General features: G+C 40.6%; 1 long non-coding RNA gene across 1 annotated transcript in view; it reads left to right on the plus strand.

Moving 5' to 3' along the window:
• LOC130187760 (uncharacterized) overlaps positions 1-19,256 on the plus strand; it is a 104,453-nt gene that overhangs the window by 71,332 nt on the left and 13,865 nt on the right. Inside the window, exon 3 of the long non-coding RNA XR_008830497.1 lies at positions 8,223-8,303. This is a non-coding gene — a long non-coding RNA (uncharacterized LOC130187760). The remainder of the gene's footprint in view (positions 1-8,222; positions 8,304-19,256) is intronic.

The raw sequence follows: 19,256 nt of genomic DNA on the forward strand, positions 1-19,256 counted from the left end.
ATGTGTGAATCCTTCTTACTCACGCCTCTGATTTCACCTCTGAGAAAACTTGTGCTTTAAAAGGGAGGTTGGGGACATGATGTCAGAATGGACCCTGTTCAAAACTCCCATCATGAAAACAGCTGCAAGGATCTGTAGCCAGAGGGTGGTCATTGCTTGTCATGGCAGCAACCCAAGAACCTGGTGGTGGACTCCAGCAGTGAGGGAGGCTGCCATGCTGAAGAAAGAGACCTCCCAAACCTAGTTGGAATGTGTGAGTCCAGGCTGAGCACAGAGGCACTGGCAGGCCAGAGGTGTACGGCTGTGGTACTCAGATGAAAGACTAGTGTGAGGAGGATTGTAGATGCTGTGGTAGATAACTTTTGAATGTCTTTACAGACTCTAGAGGAGGGCTAATGCAGGTGGTACACAGCAGGGGCAGGCAAACGCTGACTTCACCTGCAGATATTGTAGGAATGTGGAAGAAGTATTTTGATGAGCTTTGAAATTTGACAGACATGTCCTCCACACAGGAAACACAGCTGAAATAGTTAGAGATAAGAGAGCATGTCCATGACAGAGATCACTGTGGTAGTCAGAAACCTTCCCAATGGCAAGACTGTTGACTATCTTCACTAGCTTCTTGGGGTTTGGAGTCTTGATAAGTGGTTGGGCATGCAAAGGGTGTGACTTGAACATGGCCTTTTTGCATGCTACCAACAGTCAATGTTGTTTTCTTCCATGATGGTGATGTTTTCTCTAACCTCAACTATGACTATGATCTTTCCATAACTGTAACCATGAATTCTTCTTATTTGCATAAAGTTTACCATAAACGTGAAGAGCTGGAAACACTTGAACATCTGAACTTTTGTGCCATTTTTCTTTGCTGACTGTTTGCTGAACTACTCGACACCTGGATAATGTGAAATACTAATCGTCAAGGAGCATGTAAAGCAGCCTGTCGCCTGTGTTTTCCTCTAGAAGTAAAAAATAAGAGTTGGTCGAAAGACGGGGAATATGAGCAGTAGAGGATTACATCTGGAAGACAGACAGATGTTGCTCTTCAGTAGCTGTAAGCTGTTTTCCTATTGATTTCATTGTTTAAAGAATCACACAAATACCCCAATAACAGACACACTCAGACAGAGAGACGTAAACCTGAGGCCTTTCCAACTTTTGCTGTTCCAAATTTGCAGAACACACACACACACACACACACACACACACACACACACACCAACATCATCTTAATATCGGAGGTGGAATCCCTTGTGATTGTGGCTCTTTGTTGTCTTTGCCCCGTCTGCTCTCCATTATGCGTGTGGTTAACCCTCTCTCACATTCGAGTCTTTATACACTGATTACATAATGCAGGATAAGCGGCTCATTAGGACCACGATTACCACAGTCTTTGAACGGCCTAATTACTCCATATATGTTGAATTATATGATTGTATGCTTACCTGTAGACAAATGCCACTTTTACACTTGTTCAGCTGACCTGCTGGGAGCCCACTGTTTACCACAAACCGATCAGTGTCATCCTGCACCAGGGAACACACCAGCTTTTAGTTTTGTAGAACCATAAAATCTGTGTGAGAATCAGCATGAAAACCAATCTGCTCCATTAAAAGAAAACTGTATTTCTCAGTAAAAATAATCTGTATATGAATTTGGTGGATATTCTACAACCAACTTTTGTTTGTGCGCATGTGTATTTGTATGTTTATGTGTGTTTGTGTGTGTTTCAAGCTGAGTGAGGGGTGGAGGGGGGGTTAGGAAGAACTTGAGGAAGCAATTACCAGGTGCCACTGGCTTGATAAGTGCTACAGGCTGAGTACTTGACATAACAGCATCTGTGTGTGGAGACACATCAGTCTTGTCTGTCATAGGCTGTGAGGAGTTTGTCTCAAGGGTGCACTTGGTGTGTCGGCCCTTGTAGAGAAGAGGGGAGCTGACAAGCTAATCACTGCCTCTTCACCTACTGACCTCGCAAAGGTCTGAGGGGGATCTGCTGATAGCTCTGTTTGTTTGTGTGTGTGTGTGTGTGTGTGTGTGTGTGTGTGTGTGTGTGTGAGAGAGAGAGAGTAGTGATGCTTGTACTTATGTTTACAGTGTAGAGATAAGGTGAATCCAAAAATCCCGCGATGTCTTCTTTAAGACAGCAGTGTTTCTGTCAGGGACTGAGCAGATCCCACTTCACAGACTGAAATGGAAAATGTGATATCCATTATCAGCGAGACCAGGTTTGATAAATAAAAGCTAAATATACAAATAAGTTTATTGATATGCTATTGTATTCACACAGCTCAGATAGCTGTTTTAAATACCAGTGCACATGTTCAGCAACAAATTCTTATAATATTCTTATATTATATCTAATATATATATCATCATACATCAATAAATATATATATATTGATGTATGATGATATATATACATGATTGAGCTCAGCATGAAACCAGAACAGACTAATGACTACAAGCGTTCACACAGACAGACAGCGTTCACAGCTGATAGGAGACATCACAGTGAAGTCTGACAGGGAAACTTGTCAATGCAGCTCCTCACCCCAAAGCCTTATCAGCAGGAAACACCACAGACGTCTCAGCTGATGCGTTCACTGTATGTGTACATTCAGAATATTCCTAAACAGACACTTTACTGATACAACGCTCTGGACAAACCTGCTCACGAAACATCCAATATGGCCAGTAAAACGAATCCTTAGAGGTGAAAACATTTCCAGTTATCGGCTGAATCACATCAGGTAACTAGTGGCCTCATTGACCCTCGCTCTGGTTTGTATTTCTACAGGTGTGACCTACAAGTTGTGAGTTACACTGGATGTTTTTTTTTATGGCCCAGCCCAGCAGCAATGAGGAAAACGTCCTCTTGAGGCAACTCTGTCACATATGAATTACAGTCATATACAGCCAATCTACCCTCAGCCATTCGTCCATAAATAACTCTGACTGATTAGTTTATTGTGTGTTTCCTCACTAACATGTCAGCTCTGACAGCAGCAAATGATGTTGGACACCCACTGTGAGTCCAGGGAGAGGCATGTTTCCTCTGGACATGACATAACAAACTCAAAATAATCTGTGTTTTTGACTCAGGTTTCATGGATGGTCCGGTTGCAGCCAAGACAGCAAAAATTGCAACTCATTTCACTGATTAAATATTAATAAATTGCATTGCTTTATAGTGAGTAGTGTTTCTAAACCGCTGTATGCAAATACAAGATTATTTTTCCTCAATTAAATTGTGACAACAAACAATCAGTAAATTATTTTCATGAGCAACATTTTTGATTGATGGAATCGCTCTGTTCCGCACACAACTGGAAGGGAGGTGCTCAGGGTGGATGGAGGGTGTAGTGGCTTGACACAGCAGCTGGATTCACTTCCTAACTCACTCAAGTGGTTAGACTTAGGCAACAGAATGTCTTTGTTTAAGGTCAGAGAAAGATTTCAGTTAAACATTCATTAACATGTTGTGTCTCGTGCTTTTCAGACTCTTTTCTGTATCAAACCAAGACCATGATCTTCCCTTAATCTCAACCAAGTGTGAAAATACTCGGGCAAAATTGGATAGTTTGGTGGAAAGCAAATGCCATTCATTGCCATGGAACATTTTACTGATATGTTCAGTATCAACATTCTGCAACTTGCTAGATACGTTAATTAACAATATCATGTAATATGGTAATCTGGAGTTTCTTGTTTTAAGTCTATTGCTCTGCTAACTGTAGGTAACCTGCTTAAATTGCGAACATAAAAACAAGTGATGGAAACCTGAATTTTGAAAAAACTCAAATGAAAAAAATGTATATGCTTGAATGAGGTGGTTTTTCAGACTATTCGACAAAACAATATTTTACAAAAGTGAAATGGCATTCAAGTCGTGGCGCCTGCCATATCATGCCCCGGGGAGCCAGTTCCAACCGAGAGGCAGACTGTTGGAAATCTGTTGTCATGTTTCACTGGAATGATATCGCAAGAGGAGAAAACCCATCTTTATTCACGTAACATTGCTGGATGGAAACACAGAGCATTCGCAATTGTGTTTGTAGACTAGACTAGAATTGCTTCTATTTTGCACAAAAATGCATTGGAAATGCAGCTTATGGCTAGAACTGAATCAACAGAGCGTTTTTATTGTGTGTTTGTATTTACATTTGGCTGCTAATCAGTTTCGCTGTATGGGACAATAAAGTTACTTTGAACACCTCTATGACACAAAGATAGGATTATTTAGTTGTTCTTGATTGCATTAGACTTCACAGGTATACTTAGTAAGGGGTAACTTATTAGTGTCATATGTTCATGAGGTGCTTCTGATCCACTCTTGTTCCCATGTGTTAGTCATCATGGAAGTCATGCCTCCTTTGCCGCTTTATGAAATTCTTTGAAATGTTTGTTTTCCGTGTCTCATGGAGTTGTCGTCACAGAAACAGAAGCCTTGGAATGAGATCAGAGCTTTGATAAAACGTTTATTTTTACTCCCACGGCTGCACGCTTTTGATCCCACTAAGAGTTTTATGTAAGAATACAGTTTACCTTTGATTCAACTTTAATATTGTCATCAGAGGGATTTTAATACCTTAAATCTGTGATTAAACACATTCACAATTCCCAAAGGTGACATTGCTTCTCTTTGAAATCATTCACGCCTCTGTGCATCATTAAAGCACTTAATGGCCTATCCAAGCATTTAACCGGGAGAGGGACACGGAGGAGAATGGACCTGTTGTGCAGCTGACCGGCATGGGAGAGAGAACAGACAGAAATAAAAGAGAATGAGAAAAAGTGAGAGGAGTGATGGGTGGTGAGAAGATCCACTGAGCTCTCTTTTCTCTCAAATATGAGAATAGGGATTAGAAAGTGAATAGCGATTACCTCCACGTTGACCTGCCAGCCACTGTAATCAAGGACAGTGTGAGTGATGCCATGATTGGCCTAAAGGAAGAGGCCAGTGACAGTAATCCTTGGGAAAATGTGGGCCACAATGACAGGTTGTGCTTAGAGACGACGGCAGCGGCTCCATCACTTTTCAGAGCAGAGGGAAAAAAACATGAGGAGATGTTTCAGAGGAGGAGAGATTGAGAGCAACTTCCTCTTTCTTTCGATACTTCTAAACCCTTTTGGTATCTTGAAAAGAGGCCATGAGGTCCTGTCAGCCACTTTGAAATAGTAATAGATAGAAGTAGAAAAAACTCACAATGGTTACTTTATTACAGACTCCATGATGAAATACCTCAGTATAATATTATCTAAATGGGTTTAGGCCGTGCAGCTGCTAATTCCTCAGCCCACCTGCGATTAACTAATTACTATTGTGATAAGCTGACCACCTGCCCCTATACGCTTTTTATGCCCTTCCATTACAACCTTTCTTTGCATGAGATTTAGATGGATACCTCCAAAGTATAATCTGTCACACAATACTGAATACCTGTGCAGGGGTTTAATCAAAATCAACTGCTTATCGTGTTTAATCTGAGACTTTTCACAATGAATTCCCATCACCACATTGTACATACATTATGACAATATCATGATTTTTAACCTGCCTTTTTTTGTCGGTATGGGCACAGAGGAACACCACTGGAACAGTCCTAACATATTATTAACATATAAAGTTGTTGTTGCCTACCCATTAGCAAAATATTACAGATGCAGCACACAAAGAGATCAGCATTCATTTAGAGTCACATCTCTGGCAATTTGACCTTTGTTAAGGTTTGGTTACAGAAGTGTTTAAAGTGGCATAATATTTATTTTTTTTCCCACCTGTTTCTGCCTGTTGTTACTGGGCCGAACAGAGTTGATGAAAATGGAAAAAAGAGCCTTCAAGGCATCAAAGAGCTGCAAAACTCTTTCTGATAAGCTGAATTCACTGTGCATTCACTGTTGACCCCTTACACACTCCGTGCAGTCATTTGATCTGTTATAAATATATAATAATAATGTTAAACTTTATTTCTTAAACACAATCCATGCATGAAGTCCTCCACATGAAAGAATCACAGCTGTTATAATAAAACAAGGATAAACACTCTAAAGTAGTGTATACAGAATGAAGTGAGCTGACCATAAGATAGAGCCCTGCGGGACACCACATGTCAGGTCTATTTTTATGGAAGGAGTGGTCACCTATGGCCACAAAGAACTGTTAAGAACCAAGATAAGTAAGACCTGAGCCACTTGGCGGAGACACCAACCCAGTGTCCAGTGTCTGTCCAGCAGAATATTATAGTCTACAGTATCAAAGGCTGCACAGAGATCTAACAGGACAAGCACAGAGAGCTTTTTCTCATCAGTGTTCATTCTAACTTCATTCACAACCTTGTCAACCTGCTTTCGGTGTGTTCCTGTTCCTTTTGTAACACTGGATGTCAGGCACTGAAAGGCCTGTCCTGGAACAATTAATGGCATTTTAAGCTGTATAGGCTTTATAAGCATGAGTAGCAATAAACTACACTATGCAGCTGAAGAAAGACAAAACATCACACTGCCATCCACCATGTCTGATTGATGAGTGATTTCTGAAAAACACAGGGCAGAAAAAAAAAACATGGCTCATAGTCAGAGATCACTACATAGGTTTAAAGGCAAACTTGACAGGCAAGTGAACTTTGTCACCAAATGTTTTGACGCAGCAGCACTGGCACTGTTGCATAACTGTAAGTGTTTAAAGTATTAGAGTCCCTGTGGGGGGTCAAGTTATCAATTAACAAACCCGCACCGATACCCAGCCACCCACACACTCACTCAAAATCCCTCTATACCTCTGAACTCTGTCAGCATTGCAGGTCTGCTGGCTGCTCTGTCGTTCAGGGGGCTTTGATAGGGAGATTATAAGGGGCCAGCTTTTATGCTTGACGTCCACTAGGTTACACAAAGATCACGGCTTTGTCCATTTAAACTGACTAAAGAGGGACATTGTTCTCCTGTAATCCAGCTTCTAGATGCAAATCATAAGCAAAAACAGAGGACGAGAGTGTTCTGTTTGCTCAAAATCCCCAGACACATAATTATTTGGCCTGCAAAGTTCTTGTCTTGCATCCATCACATCACTTTTCAAGTTATACAGCTGGCAAGACATTTCAAGCCAAACTTTATCTCTGGCCTGGAAGTCTGTGGCAGTTCAGCCGTAATCTTAGATCTTGAAGGGGATGAGACTGGGATGAGGAAGGGATGAGACTGCACCAGACGTCCAGATTGCTGCACTGAATGACAGAGGGAGAGAAACAAAGAAAAAGAGGAAGGGAGCTACAGACAGACACAGAGTGATTTTTTTTTTTATATGTATGTGTGTGTCCATGTTTTTCTGTGGTTGCTCAGCCATTTCCTTCTCTGTTATTATGGGCATTAGCCTACCACAGAAGCCACATATTGAAAGCAATGCCCCCTCAGTTTACAGTAGAGCTTGACAGAAGACAAACATTTGTTGCTTAAATGTTGTTTAGTGACATCATGGTGTGGTCCAGAGATTTAGTCTGGAGAGGCCATTACATTTGGTGCAGAATCAAAGGATGAAAAATGCATCAATTCAAACATTCGTCAGCAATGGGATTCTCGTTCATGTTTACAAAGAATTTAAATTCTCTGCATTTTCCCTGATTTATCATGGCCAAGTTATCTGAGAGTTTCAGTTCCATCTCAAAGACAACAAACAAGAAACCACTCCTGTCTTATACATCATATGTGGCTCTGGATAACTAAAAGAGAACTAGCAATTATACAGAATGATAAAAACCAAAAGGGATAAAAAGTAAAACACAAACCAAAAACATGCATGTGTCCTGAGCAGATGGCTTTGGTGCACTGTACTTAATCTCTTATTTTGACTAGTTGCGAGCAAGCACAAGGACTTTTTTAGCAATATTAGAAGACACAAATTATTTCAGAAAAAGTGGTGAAACAATATTCAATATAATTACACGCAAAGCACTTCAGATAGGCCTCATTAAACATTAATTTATTCTCTTTAAGCCTCTTTATTTACTCAGACTGTATCTAATTCTCCTCTCTAGGTTCAGCAGCAGCACCTTATTTGAAGTTTTATAATCAGTGCGTTTACATGCAATCAAACATATAAACTTTTCTGGGACTATGGAAACCTAATTTCCAGAGCTACATTTCTCCTGGAGAACACAGATTTGTTGGTCATATACTGTTCCCGTATAACCAGGCCTCTTTTCTTTTCTTTTTTTGTTTATCACATGCAGGAAGTTTTGCTGTTGGAGCAGAGCAGCGGGATGAACGGAAAGGTCATTACACAAAGCAATGTCTTCTCGTATCCATCCAAGGTCAGGACACAGCATCTTCTATCACTGATACAGTGGAAATAAATAAGAAATGCTTCCAAAATAAGATACAGGGTTCAACTGTATCTGGTAACTAAGTTCAAGTACATTCTCTGATTACTTGCATAACCATTTCATCATTCATTTTTATCTCATATCAAACACCTCTCTCAACTGATTGTGTTGATTGAGCATGTAACCGGCTTATAATTACCAATACCTCTTACATGTGAGTTCACTCTTGGCTAACTCCACTCTGTAACCGGCTGTAGGACACCAGTTATCCAGACAGTTAAGTAATGTTAAGTTTACTGAAGCCAGAAAACTCCAAGAAATCCTTGCTAGGTTAAACTTACTTTGTCATACAGGCCCCCAACTCCAATGACTCCAATGAGGCGGTGCCCTTACAGCACCTGATCACATTTCTTACATGCTTCAAGGATCCCAGGTGCTGGCTTACATAAGACGAGTCACTGACACCGCCCCGTTCACCAAACACAGTTATGCCTGGAATGGTTTTTTTAATTAACTTGTACGGTCTATCTTTATCTCAGTTGCTCTATCTCCCTCTATCTGTCACTGTCTCAGATGTACAGCAGGCCACACGAAGGGTCATCTATAGATGAAAGATATAAAGGGGGGGGGGCAGACAATGAAATAAATCTTGTTTGAGACTTGAGTTCAGGGACTTGCTGTTTTCCTGTGAAAAGGTCTTAGGAAGCTTAGAAATGCTTCACCTGCAAGCCAATTATAAAAAGATGCAAAGCCAATGGTGGCACACTAAATTTAATGTTCCCTCTTTCCAGGACAATATAAATGGCTGAAGTAAGACTGTCAGGCTGTGGAGTTTGTTTTCATGGTTGAACTCATGCAAATCTGTGTTTTAATGAGATTTCATCTCTGAGAGTGTCCTCCGGGCATTTTCACCTCCACCTCCTGCCTCAGAGAGCCTTCCTCCACAGTCTCTTAGTTTTGAAGTACATATAACATTAACCTTGTTCACTGTGGTGGGTCCCAAAGAGAAGGGAAGCTCTGTTTTTGTTTAACTGCACAGTTACTTTCCAATTTATGCATTTCAATTAAATGGGGAATAGTGTTGATTAAAAGCAACTTCAAAGCCATATTTCGTTTGACTAATACTATAATTTTTGTTGTAAAAAAAAAAAAAAAAAAACCCAGGACCGGAAGCCCCTCATGACCAGCTCTGTGATTATTTTTCTACTTCCACAAAGAGAAGTGTCAGTGGTGGGTCACAGCGCTGGGATTAAACATATGTTATCTCACTTTTGTTTGATTTATTACATTAGAAGATTTTACTGCCATCTATTTTCCCCAGCTGACAGGCTGAATTACATTATATACAAAACAGCAGAGGACCTGTGACCCCGCTCGTATGAAGAGTTGTTTGGCTTCCCTGAATTACGTCGATTCCAGTGGAAACCTCCACACATCAAAGAATTTCTTTGCAAAAAAAAAACGTAGATCGGCTCTTCCAGAAAGGGGCTGCGGTGGACAAAGGTGGGTTTTGTGTAATGAAAATGGTCCATAAAGGCCCATTGAGGAGCAGAGGGGGGAAATAAATGTGAGCTGATTGAAGAAGGCGTGTTGTGACGGGATGGAGGATGTGTTTGGAACAGGAGCTCAGCTGTGAGATGGCCGTATGAAAGTGTTTGTATTCCCCAGAGAACTGTGACAGGAGACGTAGCTATGCCAAAAATCCGTGTTTAAGTGTATGTGTGTGTGTGTGTGTGTGTGTGTGTGTGTGTGTGTGTGTGTGTGTGTGTGTGTCTGTAAGCACTCTATAGATGCTTATCTTATGACTGCACTTCATCCAAACAACTTATTAAATATAAATAGACTTAATAGATTAAGTGATACATACAGTAGTATATCAGGATTGAGTTTTATTTAAGTCATGTAGAAAGTTTCTGGTTTAAACTCGTGTTTCCTTGAGCTTGATCTTGTCATAAAGCTCTTCAGCACACTGCGGTTAATGGTGGAGAATGGTAGTGCACCCTCTTGTAATTAAATGATAGATTTACATTTGTTCTTTCTCACTAATCCATTTCAGACAGACTCTTTGTTTATCGGTGCATTGCTCCATTGTCTGTTAATCCTTTCAGTCACTTTTACTCTGCACTTTTTACGTGATAAAACGCTTTATAATTTAGTACAGGATGTTTTTTCTTTAGTCTAATTTTGGGCATTTTGTCTTTCCATAAAATCTGAATTATTTTATAGAGATATTGTTGCTCATGCGTCCCGTGTATAAATGGGAGATAGGAAGTTATCACAGCGAGATCAGCGAGAACCTTGTTTCCAGCTGCAGCAGATGTTGTCAGCACCAAGCATGCCGATAGACAAAGTTAGCAACTAGCTGGTGAATACAGAGTTAAAGGAGAGTGAATATCGGAGTTACATGTGGCGAGGAACACGATTTTAAAGTGGTTGTTAACATGTTTGCAGGTGATGATGTGTGAAAAGGTAATTGATGTATTAAAAGGCAGGTCGATGAATTTAGGAATGAGCCAGATCCAGTAGTGGCGGTGGTTGCAAAAAGCCTTTACTTCACTTTTCATTGTGTGTCTACATATCCAGCACTCAGCTACGTCCACACGTGTTACGCAGACAGGTGTGTACACACTCACACGGGCAGAAAAATATGTTCTTTGATTGCTTACTGATATTACTATACATCACAGTTCCATTCCAGTCGGCCTGCGGCACATTTCACCACAGACCAAACAGTTCAACGCCTCAGTAGGATCCCTTCATTCATAAGAATCAGTAGCAGGAAATCAAGTGCTCTCCAACTGTTTTATTAGCCATTTGAGGGAATCTGTCATCCTCCTCCTGCTGCTGCTGCTGCTGCTGCTCGCTGATGAGAAATAAGAGATGTTGAGGCGAGCGGCTGCCCTCCATCATGTCAAAAGGCTTCAGCCAAACTATACACACCAGAGGAGAAATCTGACCGAGACCGACAACACCGGCAGGAAATTAATGACATTCCCAAAAGTAAGTGGCTGCCTTCCACTCGGATTGAAATTCAAACAGTTGGCCTGCTGCTTCACTCAGTTCTTGGATGAAAAATATTATTTTACATTTATTTCATAATTTAATTAAATGCTGTATGATATGCTCTAATAAAAACTGATAAACGCAGAATAGATTTTTGGATGGGTGCCTTAAAAACATAGCTCCATGAGCCAGTAATGATACAGCAACCGCATGACCAGCTATTTACCACACATCAGATGTGATCAATCATTCATACGTGTCATTCAGTCATCAAATTAGAGGGTAGAAGGAGAAGAGAAGAAATCCACAACCATGGTTGAGGTCAAGGAGCAGAGACATGCAGAGAGCCGGCAGACAGAGCGTGACCTTCTTGGTGGGAAGGGAAAACATTTGACAGGAGACAAAACTTGGGGATGAAGATGGATCACACAAGAAATAGCAAAGACATTTTTGTTATGAAAGGCCAATACATGATCTGCACTCAAAAGGGTATTTGTCTTCATCTGCGCAACAGTTTACTGTTACATTTTTGCAATCGCTAAGGTTTCCCACTGAAAGCCGAAGCAGCTGGATACACACCTTCTAATCACAACCAACTCAGAATGAGCATTAAGTGTTTGTAGTCATGCTAGCGGCAAATTGAGTCTGTTGTATCGTCTTTGGTCCAGATTGAAATATCTCAATAACTATTCATTGGGTTGCCATGAAGTTTTGAAAAAGACATTCATGGTCATCAGAGGACGGATCCTAATGGTCATCACCATCATCACAACTTTTCCTGTAGTGCCGCCAGGAGGCTGATATTTGTGGTTTGTGTGTTGTTTTGTTTTTTTTTTTAATCGAAATAATTATTGGATGTATTGCCATCAAACTTCCTTTTCCTGGGGCACTATTAACAATTCAAAATTTGAATTCGTCCGGTACTTTGACCAAATACCTGAAACGTTGGATGCTAATTAGCAAATTAGCATGCAGACTCACTAAACTAAAATGGTGAAAATGATAAATATTATATCTCCTGAACGTCAGCATGTTAGCATTTTTATTGTAAGCACGTTCGCATGCTAATGTTAGCAGTTAGCTCAAATTACTGCTGTGCCTCACAGGGCTGCATATGTTGCTATGCAGTGAACATAGTTGCTTTAAACAAAAAACATTTGTCCCTCTATTTTTAACACTATTGTTTCTTATATTAAAACCTCACTCTCTTCAATCGTTATTTCACTGTTTGTAGTCACAAAGATGATTCTGCTACTTGTTAGTACCAGAAACTGTGTCCGTCCTCTGTTTTGCAACACAAATAAATTTATTTTTGTGCTGCTAAGCAATCTTGCAGATTTCCTGTAAAGCACAGTTACAGCAGATGTAGCAAAAGCAGACCATCACATGTCAAATGGTTGATTCATTACCAGCCGTGACAGCAGGGCTGGTATTGTTTTCAACTGTGTGTGTGTGTGTGTGTGTGTGTGTGTGTGTGTGTGTGTGTGTGTGTGTGTGTGTGTGTGTCATTATAGCAAAAGGTCCTGAATACATCTATGGTAACAGGAACAACCACACAGGCGGTTTTGACGACTGCGGCACCTGTCTGTCTGTCTGTCTGTCTGTCTGTCTGTCTGTCTGTCTGTCTGTGGACAAATTTTGTTACAACCGAGCAGGACGCAAAAACTTTACAGGTGTGTAGTTGACATCAAAATGAAGTCCGAGTTTGAAGATGATAATAACTACTGAGTACTCATCGGTTAGAACGTCAACATGTGACGGGCATCACAGCTGGTGTGATCCCATTGTAAGATGGTCTCCAGTTTGACATGTTGTTGTTGTTGTTGCTGTTGTTGTTGTACTTGTTCCATTTGTCCTCACAGAGCAGTGTGATGGAAAACATGCTAGTTCTTATTTTGAATCCCTCTGCCTCATTTTATTAAAGTATGTACACAGGATAAACGGGTACATATAATGGATGGATTGATGGAAATACATAGTCAAGTGCAGATTCCGTAAGTTGCTGCTGGGTGTGCAGCTATAGTCCTGTAATTATGATTGCAACCACATTACTTACAACACGTGAAGATGAACAGACGCTCTGTATTACATTGCTATGCAACAGTAGATCTGATGTCTTTCAGTATGATATCATAGCTGTCTGTTAGACAGAATGCTTCGATATCATTGCCCACACTTAATAAATTCCACAACAGCTAAGCAAAGGATCCATTGTTTTCTCAGCATTGCTCTATCATCCAAATAATTTCGGCCTTGCTTAGATGAACCATTTGCAGAACATGACTCATCGTCTGTGCGGCACTAATGAAAAACAAACGGTCCGGAGTGATCAGCAGAGTCATCAGATCTGAAATTGTTGTGGTGGCTGATTCAAAGTGTTAATAATGTGTTGATGTGAGTGTGACATGTTGTGTATGAGGAAACTTGCCACCTGAGCTGTTGTGCTTGTTCAGGTGCAATAAATGATTTCATGCACACTACATTAAACACAACAACTTCTTTCTAAGTTGGATAATTGGAAGCGAACACCCCTGAAAGCCACGAGAGACAACCCAGATTTAAGCATTTTTGCTCACGCTATCTGCCCTTCACATTTTTTGTAATTGAAAGCACTGAGCTGTTACAACCTCCCGCGATTCTCCGGCGGTTTGCACAAACACAGAACACGAATACATAAAACCACATCAGAATTATTTTCCCCTGCCATACTTTTAACTCTTTTCATCTTTGTTTTAACAACAGCTCATCAAAGACAGCAAAGAGAACATACTGTAAGGATGAGGTCTGAGGTTTGCATGCAGCACACAATGTGATTCATGGTGTGAAAAACAAAAAAACACGATGATTAAAACATTTTTCCCGAATAAACATCTGCTAACCAGACAAGTGTTGCAAGTTTCACTTAATCTGCATTAAAGTAGCTTGAAAAGATTATCTGGATTGGGAGGTTAAAGTGCTGCTGGCGGTTTATTGTGCAACGGTCTCTTCGGCCTAAATGGCATCTCAAGAGGCTTAATAAACTCTCAGACCTCTTGGGTTGGTGTTTGTGTGTGTGTGTTTGTGTGTGTGAGTAAATAGGCGAGAGAGGAGACGCGTCCGGCAAGCAAAGCAGCTGCTGGAGCATTTAAATAAACCACCTGTAACTTTATTGCACAATAAATGTATTCATAGTCCTTCATTTCACACATAATGCACTTTACTGAAGGACTTCCCTCTGCTGCTACTGTAGAAGAAATCCATGGCATCTTATAAAAGTCTTTATTGCAGCCAGTCTGCTCTTACGTAACTGTCCAGCAGTGAAAATGACCCTGTCTTGCAGCTAGCCACCAATTAGCCTCAGTTCCCCCGTTGTTGGTACGATGCTCAAGGTTGTAGACGCTAGGGGTTAAGTTAGTCGAGATTATATCTGAGGTCTCGGAAGCACCGAGGAGCAGCATATTTCAGTGGCAGGCCTGGTGCAGATAAAGCTAATAACACCAGGCACAGAACAAATCACAGAAGCCTCCCGATTAGGCTGCAGACGAGGAAATGCGATGGAATGTGTGCTTTTCAACACTCCCAGTGTGATTCCATCAAAACCAAAACAGCTAGCAGTGTTGGAGCTGCTACTGAGCGGCGCTCACGCTCCCTCTTGTTCTCTCCCTCTAAGATCACGGGCATAATTTGAAAACATCTGATGATTAATTTAGATGAGAGGATAACGGAGTCTATAAAAGAAACAAGTAGGAATGATGAGACTTTCACACATCCTCATGAACACCAGAAGTGCTGGGATGGATTTCTGCATCTATTTAAGATACTTTTGTTAATGAAATATGCCGTTAAAAAGATGAAGAACTTGTTAAGCTTTAAAGCTGTCAGCCGTCACTTCTCTATCTGCTGTATTGCTCCTCAGGGATTTACACTCTGAGCAATGCGGATTAAAAGGAGAAAAGGAGAGTGACAGATACTGAGTTTATGATATATTTGGTCAAATCATAAAACGTGTCATGACAGTCGCTCAGGCCTGCTCCAGTTTCATGTGTGTGAAAGTATTCAAACAAATTTCCTTTGAGCAAACGTGATATTGAAACACCTTTTTTTTTGTATTTTAAGTGCTAATTCCATTTTATTGAGGTTTAGCTGCAGAGTTGCAGGTAGAGAATGAGGTATCACACGATCGATTTCAATCACACATTTCAGTAAATTTGCAGGCTGACTACAGGTCAGTTCTTATTACCGTTCGTCTAGAAGGATTATCCATCTTAAACCTTAAAGTGACTGAGTGCAGCTTGAACTGCAGCAGCACAACAGTGATGACTGTAAAGAAACTGTCAAGATATGCTCCACCTTACGCAGGTCGGACATTGTTCCTTAATGTATAACATAATTATCGAAATGCTGTGATTGGGCCATATTTACAGTTGTTGCATTTACAGTTGTTGCAATAAAGAGGTGCATAAAAATTCAGCATCAGTAGCTCACCATCCACAGATTTGCCTGGCATTTGCCTTTAACAGCAAAAATCCTCTCTCTCTCTCCAGAAGGTCAGCTTTAACTCTCAGTGACAGTGACCTGATGAGTTTTCCACTGGTCTTCCATCGTAATGTAACAGTGTCCTTTTGCGTCATCTCACTGTGTTTTAATTGTATCTACCCACTTGTTATATAAACCCATTTATTAAAAACTGGCAGAAGATTCCTTTGCAAGAAACGCCTCTTTGTAAATTAACTGGCACATTTATTTTTCACTCAGAGTTTCCATAGACATTGCAACCATGGTGTAAGATTATATAATTAATGGTAGTAGTACGCCACAAGCTATCACAGAATTAATAGAAAGCTGCTGCTAGACCTTTAGCTCTCGTCTAAAGCAGCAGCGCTGATCTTCATGTCGTTCTCTGAATAACTGGAAGAAATCGAACCCAACAATAACTTTCGACAGTGCTGGAACGCCAGCGATTAAGGAAATAGATAAAATCCAACTTTACTTTTTAATGAATGACTTGCATAACTGTGTCCTTATTATATCATCCTCCTGGAGTAGCTATGATCCCTGAGCTGTAGCTTCAACCAAAACCTACAACTTGCATAACTTTTGGCCTGTTTTGATTTTAAAGTGGCAGGTGTGCCGTCTTATACAGAATTAAATCCCGTCTTCCATATCTGTGGACAAGCTGCAAGTCATTTCCAAACCGAGCACCAAATTGCCTGAATCCTGATGTCAGAGGATCAACTTATACATCCACTCATAATATAAACAGGGCCCATAGTTTAAAAGCCTCTCAATCAGAGAGATTAATTTGTTCAACATCTATAGGGAGTGATCCATTGCCAAGTGCAACAATTTAACAAGCTCATCCATTAAATGCAGCATGTTTCGTTTAATCCTCTGCCAGTAATTCAAAGGGTTTACAGCACTGCATAAATCAGCTGATTAAAACAGAAGTATAGAGTGTCCACGCGCTACTGTATGCATGCATAAAGTAACCCGGGCAATAAACAAACTATTTAGTCAAAGAAACTACGTCCAGTCATCGTTGGTGAGAAGGTGATTGTTATGCAATCTATCACAGTGTGTAAATATTACATAACCAGGAACGGATCGTGTTGGTGGACACACTCCTGAGATGAACCAGATGCCGGCTCAATTAGCTTTAGGAACACACTGGATTCATTGAGAGCTGTGGAGGTTCCACATATCCTGTCTACACGGGCTGCGTGCGTGCGTGCGTGCGTGCGTGCGTGCGTGCGTGCGTGCGTGTGTGTGTGTGGTTTCCATCTCCACAGAGCACCAAAGTAATTTCTCAAATGGAGCCACTGAGTGCACTTTGTAGCGTGGCTTTCTGTGATTATCTCATCATGATGTGTTTTCAGTAAAATCTTTGATCGATAATGAGTTGCCTCTCCTGCAACATATCCAGCACAAACAAGATACTTGGAGATATTGACATGGCTCGGTGTCCATGGGCTTTGTGACTGCATGACCTGCAGTTGTGAGCTAATGAAGCAAGTTGTGTGTTGTTGTTTTTCAGACTCGCAATCGGTCCTGATTTCAGATCAGCCGTATGCACATACAATAAATTGTGTAAATATACCGTAAAGAAACATTACAATGTTTCTTGTGACACTTTGTGGATTATGAATTCAATATATAGAATTTTTTTTATCAATTCAACAAATTTCATACTGTTTTTCAAGAGGACATAATGAGCCTATCACCACAGCACTTCCCAGGTTGTATCCCAGCAGTCTCTGGTGCATGTGCAGGGCAAGCAGCCCATGAGAAGAATTAACTGCAGGTATAAACAGAAGTCAGCTGATGGTGATGGCTAACACCTGGAGCTACTAGCAAAACAATGGCTGTGTGTGTGTGTGTGTGTGTGTGTGTGTGTGTGTGTGTGTTAGTACAGTAAAAGGAGTGTCACATGGGAAAAAAGGCAACGTGCAAGACGATGAGCTAATATTGTTTATGTACTGTCAAGCCTTGTTTCTACTGTTTCTACTATTTGTTTTTTGGTAAGATACAGTTTATCCATCTGTTATAACAAATTATTACATTAACAGTATATCAAATATTTATCAGACTTTTCTTATCCTTATTTTTTCTTATTTTTTCACTGTTTTGTAGCAGCACAGAAATATACAAAATACATTCTAATGTCAAGCATAAGGGCAATACTGCAATCTACTTCCAGGTAAATTCTGCTTTTCCTTCATGATTTATCCTTAGTCTGGCACAAAGCCACCTTCAAACTAGAAGCTTTCAAATCTTTTTCCTTTGGGCAGAATGTCATCTGCTTCAATCTGCTGCAGGACCAACATCAATGATCACCATAAATCTTCCGAGCTTCCCCTCGCTCTGTTTTCTGCCCTTTTCAAAGTTAGATCTCAGTAAAGCTCTTTCTTGCTCGGAGACAGGCTCACATATAATGTGTCTTTCCCTCCCACTGAGAGGCCCTGTGCTCTGGGGTCCTGGGAATGGGGAGCAGATGCTGGAGGGAACATCAGGTACTGGACAACCTGAGGGTGGGGAGACGATGTCTCCTCACAGGCCCCAGACAAACATTTCCTCAAGTCCACCGTCTGTCTGCTTTGCTCTGCTGTAACACTTACATAATCTTTTTTTTTTTTAAAACAACGAAGCAATGACTAAGTATTTTTATGTAAAATTATGTTTTTAATATTTGGGGGCTGCTTACATTGATAATGCTGCTGCTACTACTGCTTGAAATGAGGTTAATGAGTTCAGTGAGAGATTTTAACACCCAGTGGCTAAAAGTAGCTAAAATGCTCCACAGTTGGGTGAGACATCTCTGTGGTGTTAAAAACTCTCACTGAACTCATTAACCTCATTTGAAGTAGCAGCAGGCAGCAAGACAAGCAGCAGACGAGATGAAACCAGGTGAAAAAGAGTGAGAGACTTTTGTCAGGTGCGTGACTGGAAACACAACTGCAAAGAATGTTTATGTTTCTACCAACACATTAAACTACGCACATCAGGGTCTTCTGCTCCCACTTGGCCACAAAACTAATTATTTGATTGATGCTAACATGAGACTGATATAGTTTTCCATGTTGTTTCAATCTTGTATAAGTGGAAAACGGGACATGTGTAACCTCTTCGGTACTTAATAATATTTTTTCTCCAGCTTACACCAAGGGGCAACACATATCCACAGCATCTGATGCTCAATGTGCATCCACTCAGTAGGACACGCCACTGTATTATTTTTCCAGTGTTGACACCCTGGATGTATTAAGAAAGGTACATACAGCCTTGTGAAAAATAAAAATAATCCCCCGCAGCCCAAAATCAAAACTGTTGACATGATACATTGAACTGTAAACAAGCCCAGCTATTACTCTTTGTATTCTGAAATATTTACCTCGTGGAGGTTTTATATTTGTAAAACTTTCTCAGTTTAGAAATCAATTTTTATTTGTGTGGCATCGTGCA

The sequence above is a fragment of the Seriola aureovittata genome, chromosome 19 (assembly GCF_021018895.1).
Source record: "Seriola aureovittata isolate HTS-2021-v1 ecotype China chromosome 19, ASM2101889v1, whole genome shotgun sequence".
Classification (NCBI taxonomy): domain Eukaryota; kingdom Metazoa; phylum Chordata; class Actinopteri; order Carangiformes; family Carangidae; genus Seriola; species Seriola aureovittata.